The following is a 19,786-nucleotide window of genomic DNA, read 5'->3' as shown; positions in this document are numbered from 1 at the left end:
AATGTTAGGGATTTTTATAAGAAGCACCAGTGTCCTGGAAGGGGCTCTTTGGTTCCTGTCTTTCTGGAGTTGAGAGAGATAATTTCCTATCAGAGGAGACTGCCTGACTTTCTGTGGGAAGCTGTTGAACCCTGCCTCTGAGGCTCCTCCCAACTCATCATTTAGTCTACAAGAAAGATTTTATTCACCAGATTACATCTATTGCTGCCTTCTGTGTTCCTGACTCCAGATTCAAATTTATAACTGAATTACTGAGAAAAAGTCAACCTGAAAAGTTACCAACTGTCTGTTATCAAGGGAAACCTTCAGCCTCTGGGCTGGAGCCCTGAGGGTGACTTTGCCATTATGTCACCACCCTATCGAAGCATCTTGAACTATATATTTCCACTAAACTATTTTGGAGAGTGCAAAGACAGGAAAGCTAGATAGGAATATTGGGGTTCAGAGACAGAGTAGAGAGAGGCAATTTGAAGAACAGAAGGGAATCCCATGAGGGATTTGTAGTATTTGGGGGAGGATATCTAGTGAATTATAGGTTAGGAAATTTCCTTTGGCCCTCATTCTCTTCCTACCAGCTTGCCCCAGACAGAGACAATTGAGTTAACATCTTTATAAGTGAAACAATTCACTTTTTCACTAGCTATCATTATGTAGAGGTAGGGCTATGTGTAAACCAGCAAGTTCAACCGCAGGAGTCCACCTGAGAGTGGGGAACTGGTAGAGAGACCTTACTCCTCACTAGGGCTAGGAGATTAGACCATTGGTACTTCCTGCAATCAAGGCCCTCCTGAATCCTTAATAAACATTATTCAGAGGGCTTTACTATCAACTAACATTTAAAACCAGTTCCATACAGGAAACAGAGCTACTCAAGCCCTAGAAAAACTCATCCAGTTCCATCTCTTACCTAAAAGCTGCATATCTTCCATAATTCCTATGACAACAATAAAGAGGCCAACCCATACCTACCTTGGCTTGCAGGAGGAATGTGAAACATAGAAAGCATCAATGGGAATAATTAATTTAATGGAAAGAGAACAATCATGACTTGAGGTCAGAAATTCCCACCAAAAATACCACAAAAGGTCAAAGCCTATTTCCTCAAAGTAACACATTATGGAAGGCTACTGAAAGGAGGACAAGGACAGGGAAATGGCAAAGTGAATAGAAAGCCAGGTCTGGAGATGGAAGGATGTAGGTTCAAATCTGGCCTCAGATATTTCCTAGCTGTGTGACCCTGAACAAGTCAGTTAACCCCCATTGTCTAGCCCTTACCACTCTTCAGCCTTGGAACCAATACTTAGCATTGATTCTAAGACAAAAGACAAGAGTTTTTAAAAATAAAAAAAAAAGAGAGGACAACTGTTACAAACAGGTGTAGGTAACAAGAAACATATCTGAAACTAAGCATCAAAAATAAAATGTAGAGATTTTGCCTATACCTGAGTTCAGAAAAGAAAAGGTCCACACTAGCATCAACGATAGTGTATTATTTCCAAAATTCTCAAGCTAGTCCTGATTTATGATGTGTCTGAGCAGTGCATTAGTAAGTATAGTAATGAATAGCCAAGTAAGGCTCTGAAACGTTTATAACAGCTCTTACTATAATGCTGGTAAAACATTGCTTCCTGTTTCCTTTGATGTTTGTTTTGTTCTGTGTGGTCCTAGATGATGTGATCCTCCAGAAGAGACAGTCAGAAATTGAGTGGCATGTCTGGTTTCCCACATATCTACCTGTGAATCTACAGCTAACTCATGTTCTGCTTTATTGTCTGGATAAACTAACAGCTATGAAGTCTGGAACCTGAGTAATAATGACATGCAAATTCAGCTCAGAGATATATAGCTCTTCCCGTTTCTGAGTTCAATCCCACCTTTCTCAGAAAGGATACCTAGCAAAGGGCAAAATAACAATCCACTTATTCAATCAGACCTCCATCTTCCCCTAGTTTATCCCTGAAAGAATTACAAGATCTCAAAGATAGAAGGCAACTCAGAGACCTTTCTAGACCTTTAAATGAACAATAATGCCCTCTACAACATACCCAACAAGTGGTCGTTCAGTCTTTGTTTGTAGAATTCTAGTGCAGAAAAATCCCCACTACCAAAGTAACTCATTCCACTTCGAAGTAGCTCTTGTTGTGGGAAATTTTCCCTATAAAAGACTTAAATTTGCCCTTTTGCATCTTCTTCTCATTGTATTTGGTGGAGTTCACCCTTTAGGGCCAAGCAGAATAAGTCTAATACCTCTTCTATCAACAATACCTCAAATACTTGAAAATTATTACATCTCCCTTGAGCCTTCTATAAGTAAAATATTACCTAATTTATTCAGTCATGCCTCACATAGCATTATTTCAAGGTCCTTCGCCATCCTGGTCGATTCTCCCCAATTTATCACTATCCTTCCTAAAATGTGTCACTCAATACAATATTCCAGATGTGATCTGACCAAAACAGAGTGGTGGGGAATATCTTCTTCACCCAAGACCCTATGTTTGTAATAAGGTAGCCTACAATGATAGCTTTTGGGCTGCCATAATCAGACTGTTGCCCCATATTGAGCTTGTAGCTCTCAAAAATCTCCAGAGATTTTTCAAATGAACTCCTCTCTAGCCATACCTATTCCCACTAAGGATGCTAAGCTGTACTAAATTATAGTATGTAGTCTTAGAGTTAGCTACCTGGAGCACTGAGAGCATAAATGACTTAAATGTTCATCATTATACATCTTAGTATGTGTCCAAGATAGGACTTGAGCCCAAGTCCTGATTACAAAGCCAATCCATCAACAGTCTACATTGCTTCTTTTCATTTCCATATTAACCATTTTTGTTCAGGCCTTTCTAACAAATGAAATAAAAAATGAGCAGCTCTATAGAACTGAAGCTAACCTATCAAAATGATTATACCGTCTAAGAACAATGAGTCCCTCTCTTGGCTCTTCCTTACAAAGCAAAACAACTAGATTTCACACACACACACACACACACACACACACACACACACACACACACACACACATGCACACATAAAATGCCACTACCAATAATTTTCCATTGAAAAAGAGCTTTTGCTTTGGAATGGATTGAAAACCCACAAACACATTGACAACCTGAATTGTACGTGTAAACCAACTTTCCACCATTCCATCTGGAAGAGATTGAAATGAGAATTACCATGTTAATCTGCCTCATGGGGTGCTGTGAAAATATTAGAGAGCTGAGAAAACCCTTGAGGAAAAGATGATCTATACTATTTACAAATGAACATAATCCATTCTAGCTAAATATACTGAAGATTATTCAGTTTTTAAATGTAAATTCAAATGAACATAAATATAAATCAGCTTTTAAATGTAAATTCAAATAAACATAAATATAAATAGTGGGAAGAATGATGAAACTTCATGTCAGAGGACCTAGGTTTGAAGTCTGCCTCAGTTATATACTGGCCTTTGTCAAGGAACAACCCTTCTAGACCTCACTATTCTCAAATATAAAATGGAATGGATTGGATTAAATGATCCTCAATGGCTCTTCTAGTTCTAATGTTTTATGGTTCAAAGTAGGAATTTGGGAAATAAAATTTTAGATAAAGAATTGCCATATAATCTTGTAAATGAAAGGTCACAATTATTAGATTTAGAATCTTTTTATTCTCCTATTAGCAACCTATAGTATATCCTGAGGCAAGTCCTTTATTCTTGTCTAGATTTAAAATTCTCAGGTAAAAGTAGAACTGGTTTATTGGTCATTTTCTTGTCTCCTTTATAAGAAGATTTCGTTGCCAGTAACCCACTAGTAATAATGAACTTAAGGATGCTTGGACAAGGAAATTTTGATCATCATCATCATCACTACCATCACCTAATAACACCATATGGTGGGACTGCAAGATAGGATGTCCTCATCCTATCTTGGAAATATTGTCATTTTCCATTCTAGAAATGACTTTGATATCACAAATAACAGAATCGTGATTTCACTAAAGAATAAATAGATTGAACAGATGGCCCATGAGGCTCAAAGATTTCATTTAAACCTAAATAGCTTTTTGATAATTTAATGAATGCGGTATAAAAAGTTATGAAAAACTTGAGAATTGAGATAGAATACATTATTTCTCTGCTTGGATACCATTTCTTAATTTTTTTTCCCAAGGAAGAGGGTAGTAATGCCATTTGAGAAGTCAAAATCCCATCAAAATGGTTGTAAAACTTCGAATTGGAATGAATTACACCTCAGAACACTATAGACTATAGTGATGACATGCAAAATACTGAATTTATGTGGCCACCACCCAATAGCATATAGCCCTTCCTTTAGGCTACAGCATGGTACAGTGGAAATAGTACTGAATTTGGAATACTTGGGTTCAAAAGACATTTCTGCAATTTTATCCCTGTATGAATGTGGGCAAGTCATACAATCTCTGATTCTCAATTTCCTCATTTGTAAAATGAGGGTGTTGAACCCCTAAGGTATTTTCTAATTGAAAATCTATGATCCCTTTCCCTCTATACCATCTTAAGTAATAGGTCTTTAGGCAATTGTCTGCAGTACAATCAAAGTAACTTTACTACAAGGATGAGTAGTTAATATAGGTTTAATACTATGTGTAGACCAGAAATGGTAGACACATTGAGTATGCAGACAAGTCTAGTTTTGAACATTTTAGGAGAGGTTTCTTGCACAGTGATCTACAGTGTCATTGAATCCACCCTAATCTGTCAGTCTCTCCTTAGCTATTTTGTGGAAGTCCTGGTGAATTTGATTTCTCACTATTCATTATTTCAAGGAATCCATGATACATCAGTGTGAAGATTCCCTCCACAAGCGCACCTGCTCCATCCCTAAAAATGTGTTTTTTTTTAATCATTGTTCTTACATAAATACCCAGTGGAGTATACTGGAGATCTTCCTCTGATTCTTTTAGTAGCTCTGAGGTTAAAAGATAGCAGTTGGGTTTTCTATCTGTAATCCCTCACTCTAGATATATGACCAGCCCACCTCCTTTTCCAGTAATAGAGATCTATGAAAATGTCCTTTATGCCACATCTCACATGCAGGCCATGATTACTAATAGCGTGCAGCCAACTTCAACCACTATAAATTTTTCCATTTTCCTTTGGCTCACCTGCCATTTGGATTCTTCTGGGCTCATGATGTTTCATGGTTTAGATTCATTTATCAACACTGAAATAAAAATGGTGCCAAAGAGATGGCCCTTTAAAGGAAGGAGCATAATTGACAGTATTTGGTTTCCCAAATGTGCTACAGCTTTTTTCCTCTTGTTTAGTTCTGAATTCTACTCATTCATTATCGATGTGTGTGTAGTTATATGTGCAGACAGCTCTAGCCCTGCAAATGCTCAGCTTCATCTTTCCTAGCGCTCCGCAACCAAACTGGAGAAGCAGAAGCAACCACCTAGGATTGAGTAAGGTTTTGCATTTTGATGTCTTACAGAGGTTAACGTGTTTTTAAAAATCCATCAAGGAGTTATGACCTTCTCCATCGTTACAGGGGTTAGTGTCATGTCTCTGGGGTCACAGGGGAAGACTTACCAGCTTGGTAAAGCTAGCCATATGCAGCTTTTGAGACATACAGGTAAAAAAAGAATGATAATGATGAGGATAGCTAGCACTTTTATAGTGCTTTAAGGATGCAAAACACTTTACAAACATTTTCTCTTTTAATACTCACAACTCTAGGAAATAGCTCCTACTTCTCCTCACTTTACAGATGAGAAAGCTGATGCAAGCAGAAAATAAATAACTTACCCAGAGTCAAATAGCTAGTAATTGAACTCAAGTCATCCTGACTTCAGGGCCAATACTCTATCCACTGTGTCTCTTGCCTGTCACCAAAGCTATGCCACAATAAGAGGTGAGAAGAACTCTTGAGGTAATGGGTGATGTCTCACTCATTATGGGCACTTCAAAGTCACTTTGTAATGCTATCACATATCTTCAAGCTCCTTATTTAATGCTTTACAAACACAAGTTCCCAGACAAGATACTAATATAAAAAATGCTCTGGACTCCTGAACTTCCTAACTGGAATTTCTGGCTTGCATAAATGACCACTTAGAATCAGAAGAGACTCAAAAAGAAAAAAATGGGTCAGAGAGAGAGAGTGGAGTCGAGTATTGGTTATGACAATGTCTATAATGATTCACTGGCCTAAAAAAGGGGAATAGTAAACCCATCATGTACATGGGAATGGATAGAAATAGATTATACCCAACAGAAGAATCAGACATACTTGTTTTTCATTTGATAGCTAATCTGGGATAAGATCATCCAATTCTTGGTGAAAAAGATGTCCAAGTGAGACTGGCAGAGTACTCATTCATGACATTATACTGAGATTGAATATTTTTACATTTTGGGCCTCCAAAACAAGATTTTGCAAAAGGGCTCTCCTGCCAACCCATTACCTTAAAATTGCTTTCACCATGAGGTAACCCAGGATGATGTAACCACCTCTGCCTAGCCAAACTCCTTAGATCTAGAATTGTGGTCTCTACATTTAGGCAGTGAAAATTATCATAATATTAAGTTAGATTAGGTGGAAGGAATTCTTTTTTCTATGTTTAATATTGTTCTTTGCTACTTCTATCATTACTTTCAATAAAAATTATTGTTTTGGCTTCAGAAACTTCCTAGCTGTGGGACCCTGGGCAAGTACTTAACCCCCATTGCCTAGCCCTTACCACTCTTCTTCCCTCTTCCCTGAAACCAACACATGATATGGATTCTAAGAAGGAAGGTAAGGATTTTTTTTTAAGTATTTTATTTTTAAAGAAAGAATAACAAACGGATATTGGTATTTGAAGAGAGTGTATGAGAGTACTTGGAAGACTGACTTTAAAAAATTAAATGCCTTTAATACTTTCTCTAAGATGGGGTCTTAGACTACTTACTGATTTTGGAGGGAATAGGGGAGACGGAGGAAATAAATGACAGAGTAAAGTACAGAACATCACCAAACGCCCTCCTTTCTGACCTGAACTGTCCAACAAGACTATTGACTCTCGGGTCTATAACAGAAGTTGACATCATCAGAGTCACATTAGTTTAAAGAATGTAACTTTCTTGAACTATTTCATTGGTGTCAAAATATCCTTATTGTCTAATGCAGTGTCTGACACATACTAGGGACTTAATAAATGTTTATTAATTTATTCACTGGACAAAAATCAGATTTTTGTTAATAATACAAATAGAAATCATTCTGGGGATTGAGAACCCTTCTCCTCAGCTCAAATCACTGATTAAATATATGGTTTATATAAAACCAAATGGTTATTGATTTTAAATCCCCCATAAGAGGTGAAGAGACGTTGGAAGAAGGGACAATACAAATCTTAATTTGGTAGAGACCTCTGTCAAATGGGCAAATCCTTAAACTATTTGGTCATTATCACCAAACATATGACTTTCCCTTTCCCTTGGTTGATTTCTAGTTGGTTGGATTTGGAGCAGAAAACTGCTTCCTGCCAAACTGGAAAGCATTCTGAGACTTCACTTTACACTTGTGACAAGCCATTCTCTAAAGAACTTTTTCATGTTGACCTGGATTTCCCTACTGTTGTTGGGAGTCGACCATTGGTGCTTTAAGTACAATTCACAAAATATTTGGTTTTTTTCTTAAGCTTTCTCTCATCTTGAAATGCTCCAGTCACCAGAGAGGTCCTGAGCATTCCATGGTCAGCTTTGTAATTTTTCCTCCAATTTTTCCTGGGTAACAAACTAAGTGATCTCATTCCATCAAGAGAATGGAATATTGAGGAATGACTATGTAAACACTGAGGTAGAAATAACCACATTACTTATACTAATTCATCATTGAGAGACCACACAGAGAAAAGCTTTTAGAGAGAGAGGTAGAATTTAACACATACTATGTCCAGTCAAAGCAATATACACAGCCCAGATCTAAACAGTGAGAGAATATACTGACAATCTCAGTTCTCTCCTGGCATCTCAAGAAATAATAACAGAGATAATTTGGAAAGTTTCTAAACTAAATTATATCTCCCGCACCACAGATCTCTATATCTCCTTTCTCAATTTTTCTTTTGCCTCCACTATCAACTTCAGTTCTTTAAACTCTCTCTTTCTTTCTTAACTGAATGTTAAGCAGTTGTCAAGATAGGAGATGAAAGATTCTCTTAAGAGACATAAATAACTCTTACCACATTTGGGAAAAGTTCCGGAACAGAACTGCTATCAATTCACCAGTCTGATATTCTCCCTGCCAGCAACTGGAATATCAACCTGCAGAGAGCTACATCTGCTGCAAAGCCATAATCTGGGGATTAGGAGCAAAAGCTCTGAGCTCCAAGCTGTTCATTCAAGGACAAGTCAGCCAGGAACTGAAGCATCACCAATGGAAGAACCCAGTCATAAACATTTGGAAGGGGAAAAAAATCCACATCCAGGAGAAGTTTAGAGAGGAAAGTTCCAGGAAGAAAAAAAGAGAAGAGAATGGAGAGGTGGCAGGTGGTAGTAGTGATGGGGTGAGTGGGGTGGGAGTTACTAGCATGGCAGATGTATTGACTCAATTCAAATAGTAAATAAGAGATGCTCTGTATAGAGGGAAAAGAACAATAGGCAGAAGGAAAAGTTATAGCTTTGGCTTCCCTGGTTTGGTGGTGGCTCTCTGCCATTTTGCATCTGTGTTTCAGGGCTGATCCTGAGCATAAAGGAAATCATTAGTTGCTTTTACACTACCTGGCAGTAGAAACCAAATAAACTTTTTTTTTTTTCTCCCCAAGGGAAAGTACTAAGGATTACTTTTCTTCCTTAGTCAATGCTGTGAGATTAACAGGCTTCCCTTCCAGTTCCCTCAAACATTAAAGAGGTGAGTCCAATAAGGAGTTCTCAAAATAGCATCATCATTTCTTCCCTCTGAGAAAGAACACCCCCAAGGTCATATAATTCAACATCCTATCAGTTGTTTGTTTGTTTTTTTCTAGAATAGGTTGCACAGGCCACATCATTATCATCATCATATTCCCCCTCACCCTACCTCTGCCTAGACATATCTCTCAATTTTTTTTAATCCTATCAGTTGCTAAGCTTATACAAATAACCCAAAAATAGCAAATAAATACGCTGTCTGATATCCAAACACAACCACAGAACAACCAACCAGGAGACTGACCAGCACTCCCTCATTACCCTTGCCCACAAGCAACAATGATAAATGCTGCTCATTCTCATTTACGATCTTTGGAAAACAAACCAATTCGTTTTTGAGACAGATTTCCAAGGAAGCCAACACTGTCAGTGTTTCATCATGAATTTTTAAAACTTCAGAGGTTCCCCCTTCTCTGCTAAATGGAATCCAAACTCTTTACAATGGAAAGTCAAATCCAGCAGGGCAGAGAAGTCCATGGGCACCAATCTGCAGCCTCAGGAGACATCAACATGGCCACTACTGCAGGGGCTGGGGGGGGGGGGGGGGGGAATATATATATATATATATATGTATGTAGTATACTCATCCCTTATGAACAAAAACGAGGGCAGAAATACCAGGAAGAAGAAACATAGAGTGAAAAAAGACTTAAAGAACGCAGTGTACCAGATGAGTTCCAGTTGGCCATTAGAGAGAGACCTGGAGAGAAACCAGAGATAAAAGAGATGGAGAATAGGAGAGACCGGCGCTGTTTGATTCTAAAAGATATGATAATAGCATTTTACCCATTTTCCTCACTTCTCCCTCTCTCCTCTCAGGGCAAGGATGTTCCCATTACAAAACTTATCTCTTCTTTCCAAAGTTACATTTATAATTTTATTGAACTATCTTTGAACCTGTCAACTACATGAAGTATTCAGTCCTTATTGTTTCTGGTCTGTGAGCTTTACTATTATGAAAGGGAAGTCAGGGGAAAAAAGGTGGGGAAGGGCTATTTTAGCACTACAAACAGTAAAAGGGAAAAACGTTTGTTTAGGCTCTCTATCTGAAATGTCAGAATTCTATCTCAAATGGGGCTCATTCAGAGCTATTAGAAAAGGGGATCTTATTGATTTTTAACATTTTTATAAACTTCCCAAATAGAGCAACAAATCATGTAAACCTGGACTTCATGATTCTCCAGCTAGTACAAGAGGGAAAACAGTGGCATTCTGGGAAGGAGGCTTGGTAAGTATCTCAGATAAGCTTGTAGGCAGGCCCACCCACCCCTAATTCTTTTCCCCCATCCAAGTCACCAACTCCATATGGCCCAGAGTGAGGGGGAAGGAGGGCTGAGTGGGAATTGGAAAAAGGTGGCAGTAAGTACATTTAGGTGGAGGTCATTCAAAAGGGACTAACTACTCACCTAAATACTCCATCACCAGACATTCTGAGGAGGGGAAGGGGTGGAGATTTGAGGGAAGACAGACAGAGAGGGAAGGAGAGAAGGAAGGAAAGTGTGGGAAAGGGAGAGAGAAGGGGAGAGGGAAAGAGGGGGAGGGGACCGGAGAAAGGAAGAAGAAGGGAGGGAAATGGAGAGGGAAAGGGAGAGAGAGGGAGAGTTGATTTCCCTACTGAGGCATATATAGTTTACAGGATTGTTTGTGGTATAGTGGTTCTGTGAGACAATTCTGTAACTATTGATTCAGGAGTCAAATTAGTTATTTCAGGTCCTTTAATCTTTTAACAAGGGTAAATTTTTTTTAATTATTTAATACTTTTTCTTGGATACTGTAATATGATAAATGAGACACTATAGAAATGAGCATGAATACCTAAAATATTCAGAGTAAAGCTCAGAAAATTAAGATAACTTTTTAAATTAATTTAAAGCTCCTTGAGGGGCAAATATATTTCATATTCATTTGTGTTCCTCTCATCCCCCAGCTGTTATTACAGTTTCTAACACATAGGAAGCTTATAAAAATGCTCATTAATTATTTACTTAAGAATTTAATGATTTCTACCACCCAGCCTCAACTTACCTCTTTAGACCTATTCTCTAACTGCTCCCCTCTCCAATGTTCTATGTTCCAGCCAAACTGGATTATTTCCCAAACATGTCTCATACTTTCCCAATACCTTTATCTTTATTTTTTCCTCCAAAATTAGTTCCTTTATTCTTGTTTTAAAAAAAAAAAACTCTTCCTTTTTGTATTAGTAACAACTCTAAGACAGAAGGACATGGGCTAGGCAAACAAGTTCAACCAACGCCAATCCTAACACTATCTACTGAACCACCTAACTGCCTCCCCCCATTCTTTCTGTTGGCATCCTACCCATTATTATAGGTCCAAAAGAAGTGCCATTTTCTCCATTAAGCCTTTCCTGAATACCCCTAAGAGGAAATATTCTCTCTTTTGTCCTATAGCATTTTATATTCCTCTCATATACCTACAATCTTATAATTTATATTATATTTATCTTTGTATAGGTCTGAATACCTTTAGTATGTTGGCAATTTCTTGATGGCTCAAATTATATCTTTTTAATCCTTTAATCTCAGCAGCTTGCACACTACAATGCACAAATTAGATATTTAATAAATATTTGTTAAATGAACAATTAGAAACAGTGTTCTGTGCTATAAACCCACTGCATGGAGCAGCTTTCAGATTTCAAAAGGGAATTGGTTTTGGTTGCAGTGCTCACAATGATGAATCATGAATATGCCCTTATCTTTTACCAAAGTTACCACCTGCTGTGGAGGCCAGATGGATCTATAGATTGCAAAGGTTAACTTGTCTCATAGCAACTGTGTTTGCAGAACTCCAAGTGATGGCCAAGCAGTGCTAAGGTTTTTCTAATACACTAAAAGAGATGCATCTGGAAAGAAATAAAACCGAGCTGCAAATTTTTTAATGGGCTAGTCTAAATAGGCTAGGTCATGTTTAAAAAAAAGAATTCTCAATGACTACAAGCTCAATACTAATCAGAATTATGATAATGAAGCCAAGAAAGCAAACTGATCTTAAGCTGCATTAATAAGCATTTCATGTCAAGAACAAGGAATGAGATAATTTCACCATACTCAATCCTCATTAGACTATGTCTAGTATACTATGTTCACCTGTGGCTTAGGGAGAACACTGACCAATTGGACCATGTTCAAAATAGGGTCAGCAGAATAATAAAGGAACACAAACTGGTTAAAGGACTAGGGATGTATAGCCTAGAGTAGTGAAGATTGGTGGACCAAGAATTGCAATTTTTAAATATTTAAAATGCTTTCATCTGGAAGGATTCTTTTTCTCCTTGTTTAACAGTCTTAGAAGTAAGAAGTAGGAGCAATAGGTAGAATAAAAGACAATTTCAGCTCAATACATGGAAAATCTTCCTAACAATTGGAGCTATCCAAAACTAGAGCAGGCTGTCTCCAAAAGGGGTGAATTTTCAGTCTTTGGTAATATTAAAGAGGACTACTTGCTGAGATGCTATATAGATTTTTGTGCAGATTCCCTCAGAGTCCCTTTCCAGCTGTGAGATGTTATGAATCTAACAAAAGTACCTAAGAAAAATAAAATATATACACTTGAAACTCAGAAGTAAACCAAGTGGATATTATGACTTCGACCTCCAGGAAAGAGAGGAGAGATGGATAGATATCCAAATATCTCAGTCTTTCACACTCAACAACAAAGCTGATCCCTGAATACAGGGTGCTGTAACTCAGGGAGAGCACCCAACTTAACCTCTATAGAATAAATCCTTTATTTCTGAACATATGGATACAAGTCTGTGGACACTACTGCAGTCCATCCACTTCAACAACCATTATGTGCTACACTCCTCTCACTGGAAACGTATCAAATTATAAGAACTAGAAATTCTGAACTTGGAGTAAAAAAAAACTTGAGTTCAAATTCTGCTTCAGACATTCACTATGACTCTGAACCCATCATTTAATCTCTCTATCTTAATTTCCTCATCTATAAAGTGAAGTGGTTGAACGTAATATTTTCTAAGTCTTCTGCTAACTCTAAATCTATGATCCTGTGAATCTTTCTTGACCTGTTTCTATATTTGTAAAATAGAATTACACCTGCCTCATAGGGTTGTTATAAAGATTGCATAAGGTAACATAGGTAAATGTATCATCATCATCATAATCATTATTATCTCTCCTTGCAATTCTTATAAACATAAGCAAAAAGACCACCAATGTGAGGGTTAGGCACCAAAACCTTTTGAAGTGAAAGTCAAAGGTATAAAGAAGCAGAGAAAGTCTATAACATACTTGACAAAAGGTTCCAAATCAAATCATCATATCTCTTAATACTCCATAACATCTATACAAAAGTCAGCATAAAAGAAGAAGGTGAAAATAGTTTTTCAGCAAGCTTGCTATGAGGCTCAGCTAAAGCAGAGCATCAAGAGCAATCAAAAGATAAAACCACAAGCCAACAAAGAATGGGAGAGATCAAAATATTTCTCTAAAAAGTGTTTTCTTTTTTAGTAACAGTGAGTAAATAAATGAACAGAAAGCTTTATAAAGCCCTTACTGTGTGTCAAGCATTGTGCTAAGTTCTCAGGATACAAATACAACTATGAACCAAAACAGTCTTTGCATTCAAGTTTGCATTTAATGGGCAAGAAAACACCTCTCAGAGAATGGTGGCCAGGGAAGGGAGTGAGGAGCTGGAAAGTCACATTAGAGCAGTCCATTGATATGCTCTTTCCAGAGGGCATGGGGGCACTGATATGATTACAAATCTCAGAAAAAGAGGGAGAAGGGCACAGAGCCTGATGGGAAGATACACCCCAAAGGAAAGTAGAAAATGGCCAGGTTGAGAGATGAAAGCATATGGTGTCAGGGAGTAGTACTGAGTGACTCTGTACCACATCAATTTAGACTCAACATCAACAGCACAGTCACTTTTGTGCTTTGTAAGGAAGCAAACATGTAATGAAAAAAAGAAAAAAGTATGAAAAGCACTTGGATCAAACCAAATCTATACAGAGGAAATTCATGCAAAATATAATACAAATTTGGCAGAATTAAGGAATCAATCTTTATTTAAATTTTCTTTAAATTGGGAAGATAATATATATGTATACCTACATATATATGTATATATATATATGTATGTATGTATATTCCCGTAACAACTGGAGTCCCAGGCCCCATGTGCCACAAACTTTGCGCCTCAGCCTTTGGACTCCAAAGCCACATGAGGGTACACCGTAGATGAAACTGCACAAAGACAACAGTCATTCTCGATCACTGAATGACTACCACTATATATGTATATATATATATATATATATATATATATATATATATATATATATAAAACCTAGAAAAAATTATAAGTAAAAATAAATAAAATAAAATGGGAAGATATTGAATAATTAGGAAATAATTCAATAATTCAATGGATAGTATAATTACCTTCTTTCCCAAAAAGGTGATCAAGAGAACATATATATATATATATATATTTATATATATATATATATCGATCCATTGTGTCTACTTCATCATCTCTAGAAAACATTAAAAAAGATGATCTCTATACATATTGGCAGAGTAAAGATTTAATACAATATGAAAAGAGAGCAGAAGCATCCTCACAAAAATTAACTGAAAGTTGCAAAGAAAAGATTCCACTATATTTATTGTTTATCAATTATTTTGAAAGCTTTTGATTCAGCAGAATAGGATATTTCCTACCTTCTATCAAATAAGAATATTTAGATACACAGCAATTGCTTCACTTCAGATTGCTTAATGAATCAGTAATGGGCTCTTAGTCTCCCAACTCCTATACCAACATCTCAAACAACTACAGAACTTGCTGTTTGGTCATAGCAACTTCACTTCTGACATTGTAGTCAGTTTTGTAAGGAGACATTCATTTCATATGTCAAGCTGATGTCTCTTACCCCTTTTCTCACAGACCATTTCCATCTGCTTTGGCTAAAGCAATGGACCCCAGTCCTATAAACCATTAACAGATAAGACAGAATCAGCAGCTTTCAGAATTCCCGGTCAACAGGCAAAAATAGGCTGGGAAAATGAGCAAACAGAAAAAGAAAGTAGGTATCTCTAATTCAGCAAGCTTTCTGAGGACCAATGACTTTGATTCTGAGGACCAATACTGACCCTAGAATGGTGACATTCAAGTAACCACATATAAAACATCAAAGAAAAATGGAAACTGGTCTCAGGCACTGGAAGAACTCAAAAAGGAATTCAAAAATCAAGTAAGACTGATTGAAGAAAAATGGGAAAAAGAAATGACAGTAATGCAAAAAGAAAATTAAAGCTTAAAAAGCAAAATTAACCAACTGGGAAAAGAGGCACAAAAATCCAATGAAGAAAAGTTTAAAAAAAAACTTTTTGCCTCAGTTTCCTAATTTACAAAAAGAACTGGATAAAAAAAATGGTAAACCACTCCAGTATATTTGTCAAAAAAATCCCAACTGGGGTCACAAAAAATCAGACACTACACAACAACAACAAAAAAATTAACATGGAGACAGAAAACCTAGGCTCCAAGTACAGCTCCACTGGGTTGGACTTGGATAAGATAATTCAACACTCTAAACTTCATTCAACTACTTGATAAAATGAGGATAATAATATATCATCTACCATGTAATCCATAGCAAATTTTTATAGTACTTTTAAGATTTTTCTCAAACTATTCTATAGGGTAGATAGCAAGAGGATTGTTACCCTCATTTTACAAAAGAATAACTAAGGAACAAGATAGTTGTAATGAAATACTTTATAAACCTTAAAGAGCTATTTAAATTTGACTTATTATTATTATAAAGTTATAAATAATAATTAAACAAAATTAATAATACAGCACAAATGTTGGAGGACTTAAGTGGAAAGAATCAATGTAGGCTCTGGTAGAGGAAAGCTTCATGAAAGTGGGACTTGAGTTGAGTTTTTGTTTTTTTTAAACTCTTACCTTCCGTCTTGGAGTCAATACTGTGTATTGGCTCCAAGGCAGAAGAGTGGTAAGGGCTAGGCAATGGGGGTCAAGTGACTTGCCCAGGGTCACACAGCTAGGAAGTGGCTGAGGCCAGATTTGAACCTGGGACCTCCCATCTCTAGGCCTGTTGAGTTTAGTTTTGAAGGAAAGATAGGATTTAGATAAGAAGAAGCAGGGAAGAGGACATTCCAGCTAGGAGAAACAAGATAAGTAAAGGTGTGTGAAGGTAGGAATATACATGCCTTGTTCAGAAAGAATGGGTAATAACTCATATTTGACTATCAGGCAAAGGGAAAACGAAGTGGAAACCACAGAATTTTTCTATTCTCAGTTCTATTCATCTTCTATTAACAAAATATGATCAATAGAGCAAAAATATTTAAGTTATTTGGAAGAAATAGAAAGCTATTCCAGCTTGTGGAAATTTAACACTAGTCTATACCCTTTTTTTTTTTGGCACCCCAAGAGAGCCTTTGGATTTTAAGAGGGAAAATGTTTCATCTTAAGGTTGAAGTAACTTTCTTCTTCCTCTACCCCCTTGTTGAATAAGGAACGAGACAGTGTTTTGTATTTATCTGTAAACAAGTCTCTTAAAATAGTAGGATAGAGAAAGGTGGACATGCACACTGTGCAATCATTCTAAATGTCTCACAACTTCCACATCCAGAAAATCCACCTCTGGTCCAGAGTGGTCAGAGTGCTCCAATCAGAGGGACTGACTTGGGAAAGGGACATCACAAAGAGCACAACTTTTTTTTCCTGGTAATCCAGAGTGAAGAGGTGTGTGGTCCCAGCTCTTGGAAGGAAGCAATTGGTCACATGTGACTGGTGCCTTCTTTTTCTCTGGCTCACTTGTTATTACTCAATAGCTAATTATAAATTAAGATACGGTCTCCAGAGAATTTTAATCATAATAAGCTGGAAAGAGTGGTACATGTTTAGAAGCAATAGAAGGTTGGCATAAGAATGTGAAGGGATTGCAGCAATGCAATAGAAATAGAAAATGGAAAATGAAGGCAGAAAAACCAGTTGGAATTATTATATTCTCTGGAGAGAGCCAGAGGAGAAATGGACAAGACCTGCTGTGATCTGTCTGCATCCTGTCTAATAGGTGTTGGTTTTCTTTGTCATTAGTACTATTTTTTTGGGACATGCTGCGACCAGGCCACTTGCACCCAGGGAGATGACTTTATCAACCTACCATACTATTGTCCCGTGCAGAGCCTGTTCCAAGTGTCTGAGTGGGGGGAGTCAAGAGTAGAATGACTCTGCTGTCCTAAAAGGGAAGATAACTCAGTCCTCTGTGACAGATATCTAACACACGGGTTCCTGTTTTTTTCCCCACTAGCCCAACAGAGCTGACCAGGCCTGGAGTTTAAAATCGATCTAATCCCCAAAGCTGTGTAAGTCAGACAAAGAGGATTACCCCTCAAAAGGGAATCATTGGCTAAATATAGAACTCATTCTTTAAAGTCATCTCATCCACAGCGACTTCCTATCAAACACTTTCTTTGGTTTGCAAATTCTAAGCATGGACATTTGAATTTATGCAATCCCATACACTTTCTTTGGCAAATACTCCCTCTACCCACCTTCTCTGCCCCTTCCCCTAATCTCACTGGTGAAGAATGTGAATAACTTTTCCAAAGCAATCTTCTGTTTTTCCCAATATCTTGGAAGAGTCTTAAACAGGTTATCTATTCCTACCCTCTCATTTTGCATATGAGCAAATTGGAGCCTAAGGATGTATAATGACTTATCCAAGGTCACCCTGGTAATTAGTAAAATTCATAACAGAATTCAAATCCAGGTCCTCTAACTGCAAATCCAATAATACTCTCGGCACTAAACTCACACTGCCTTCTTTGGTTTTGCAACCCATGAGCATGCCATCTCCCTTTGGGGCTCTGGAAATTTAACAAATTCAAACTTGCCTCTAAACCAGGAATTCTCCTGAAAAACAGGAACTAAAATAAAAACTGTTTCATGGCCCCCTTTTGCCTGGCTCATTTATTTCACTCTCAGAAAATGGAAGGGTCTACTCCACTAACTCTTTACGATGATGCTCTGAGTTTATTTCTATAATGTTTTAATTCATCTCTTAAGAATTTTTATATACATGTGTCTAAAAGGATTTCCAGATCCTCCTTATTTTGTCCTCTCTCACTCGTCCCATATCCAAAATTAAATCAGATTCCTCTTCTTTCAGATTCACCTACAACCATGTCATCTGACAGAACTGTGTGACAATGTCAATCCCACCATTCCCTGGACCATTTTTAAGGAGCCATAATGTATCTGATGGACTCAATTTTTAATTTCATATACTTCAAGCATGAGCATAGAAATTCAGGCAAAGTGACCACTCAGTCTCATAGCACATAACCTGTCAGAGCTAAAAGATAATTTACAAAGCGAGCATGAGGCCAAACCCCTTCATATGGTAGGTGAGGACACTAAAGCCTGGAGAAAGTTAATGACTTGTTTAAGGCAATATGGTAATTGAAAAATCAGGTTTCCCAACTCTTCTTCAAGTCTTTTTCCCACTACGTCACAATATCATTCTCCTGCTAGAAGATTATCTACGACAATGGAAAGAGTATTGAATTTAGGGTCAGAGAACCTGGCTTCTGACCAGGTCTGCCACCTGTGAGAACTTGATCAAGTCTCTTAATTTCCTTATTTACAAAATGAAGTGGTAGAACTAAGTGATGTTTACAGACACTTCTAGCTTTAAATCTAGGATCCAATGACGCCATGATAAAATTTCATCCAAGTTGATACTTCATAATTTTTTTTTTAAGGAAAGGAAAGTGAATTGATCATAGCAAGCTTATAATCCTGAAGGAGTCAAGATTTCTGATGGAGACTGCCATAAAGTTAAAAGATCTGTAGTTATCATAAACCAGTTTCTCAGTTTTGAAACTTGTCACCTCTGACTTTAACTGCCTTTTTCTATAGTCTTACTTCCAGTTAATGACCAGTTCTGTGGATTCTTCCTTCACGAAGGCTTTCATAAAATTGCCATATTTTTCATTGTTGTTGCCAACACTTTAGCTCAGCACTTTATCACCTCCTACCAAAAGTAGCTTCCTAAGTAGGGTCTCTGCCACTAAGCCCCCCAATTCTGTCTCCACCATTCATCTTGCACAGTGTTCTATCTACATCACAGAGTTGATAAAAAAAAAGAAACAATGAGAAAACATATGAATTCATTTCAAAACTTGACAAAGTACTGTTCAAGAGTCCTTGATGGATGCAATTTGTTCAAGGACCCTACAATTATTAGTATCAAGTGTGGCACAAAAAAAAAAAAGAAAGGAAAGAAGATGCTTACCAAAGCTGTTTTCTGCAGTCAAGGATAATGGCTAGCTCAGTTTCCAAATGTAAAGGCATCATTAGAATACTTTATAATCATGTCGCTTGCTCACACAAATTGTAAGTGATTCATTATAACTTAAAAATACACATAAAATTCAAACACCAACATTAAAGGTTCTCTAAATCTAACCTCACTCTACCCTCCCATTCTCTCATTATTCTCTGAACAAATACTACAAATTCTCTAAAAACAAATACTCCTACAGCAGTCTTCTTAAAAGTCCATATAAACCAAGGTTTTTTTTTTTTTTTTCTGTACATTTGTTTATTTCAGCCTCCCTGTATTAATGCCCTCCTCTATTCTCTCTGACCAGGTCTGCCACCTTTGAGACCTTGAGCAAGTCTCTGAACTTTTGTTTCCTTATTTGAAAAATGAAGTGGTAGAACTAGATGACATTTACAGTCACTTCTAGTTTTAAATCTAGGATTTCTCTCTGCTTAAGCAAATATCTATTCTCCTTTTCATGTTCCATCTCCTGATCTTCC

At 37.1% G+C, this 19,786-nt stretch overlaps 1 protein-coding gene across 3 annotated transcripts in view; it reads right to left on the bottom strand.

Annotated features, from left to right (window-relative positions):
• The window catches only part of SV2B (synaptic vesicle glycoprotein 2B), a 195,445-nt gene that overhangs the window by 160,456 nt on the left and 15,203 nt on the right, over nucleotides 1-19,786 (bottom strand). Inside the window, exon 2 of one of the 3 annotated variants that reach the window (XM_056806801.1) lies at nucleotides 14,362-14,456. The exons of the other annotated variants lie outside the window; for them this stretch is intronic. The gene's annotated coding sequence lies outside the window, so the exon portion shown is untranslated. The remainder of the gene's footprint in view (nucleotides 1-14,361; nucleotides 14,457-19,786) is intronic. 3 annotated transcript variants of the gene reach the window in all.

The sequence above is a fragment of the Monodelphis domestica genome, chromosome 1 (assembly GCF_027887165.1).
Source record: "Monodelphis domestica isolate mMonDom1 chromosome 1, mMonDom1.pri, whole genome shotgun sequence".
Classification (NCBI taxonomy): Eukaryota; Metazoa; Chordata; class Mammalia; order Didelphimorphia; family Didelphidae; genus Monodelphis; species Monodelphis domestica.
This window is presented reverse-complemented; position numbering and strand designations above follow the sequence as displayed.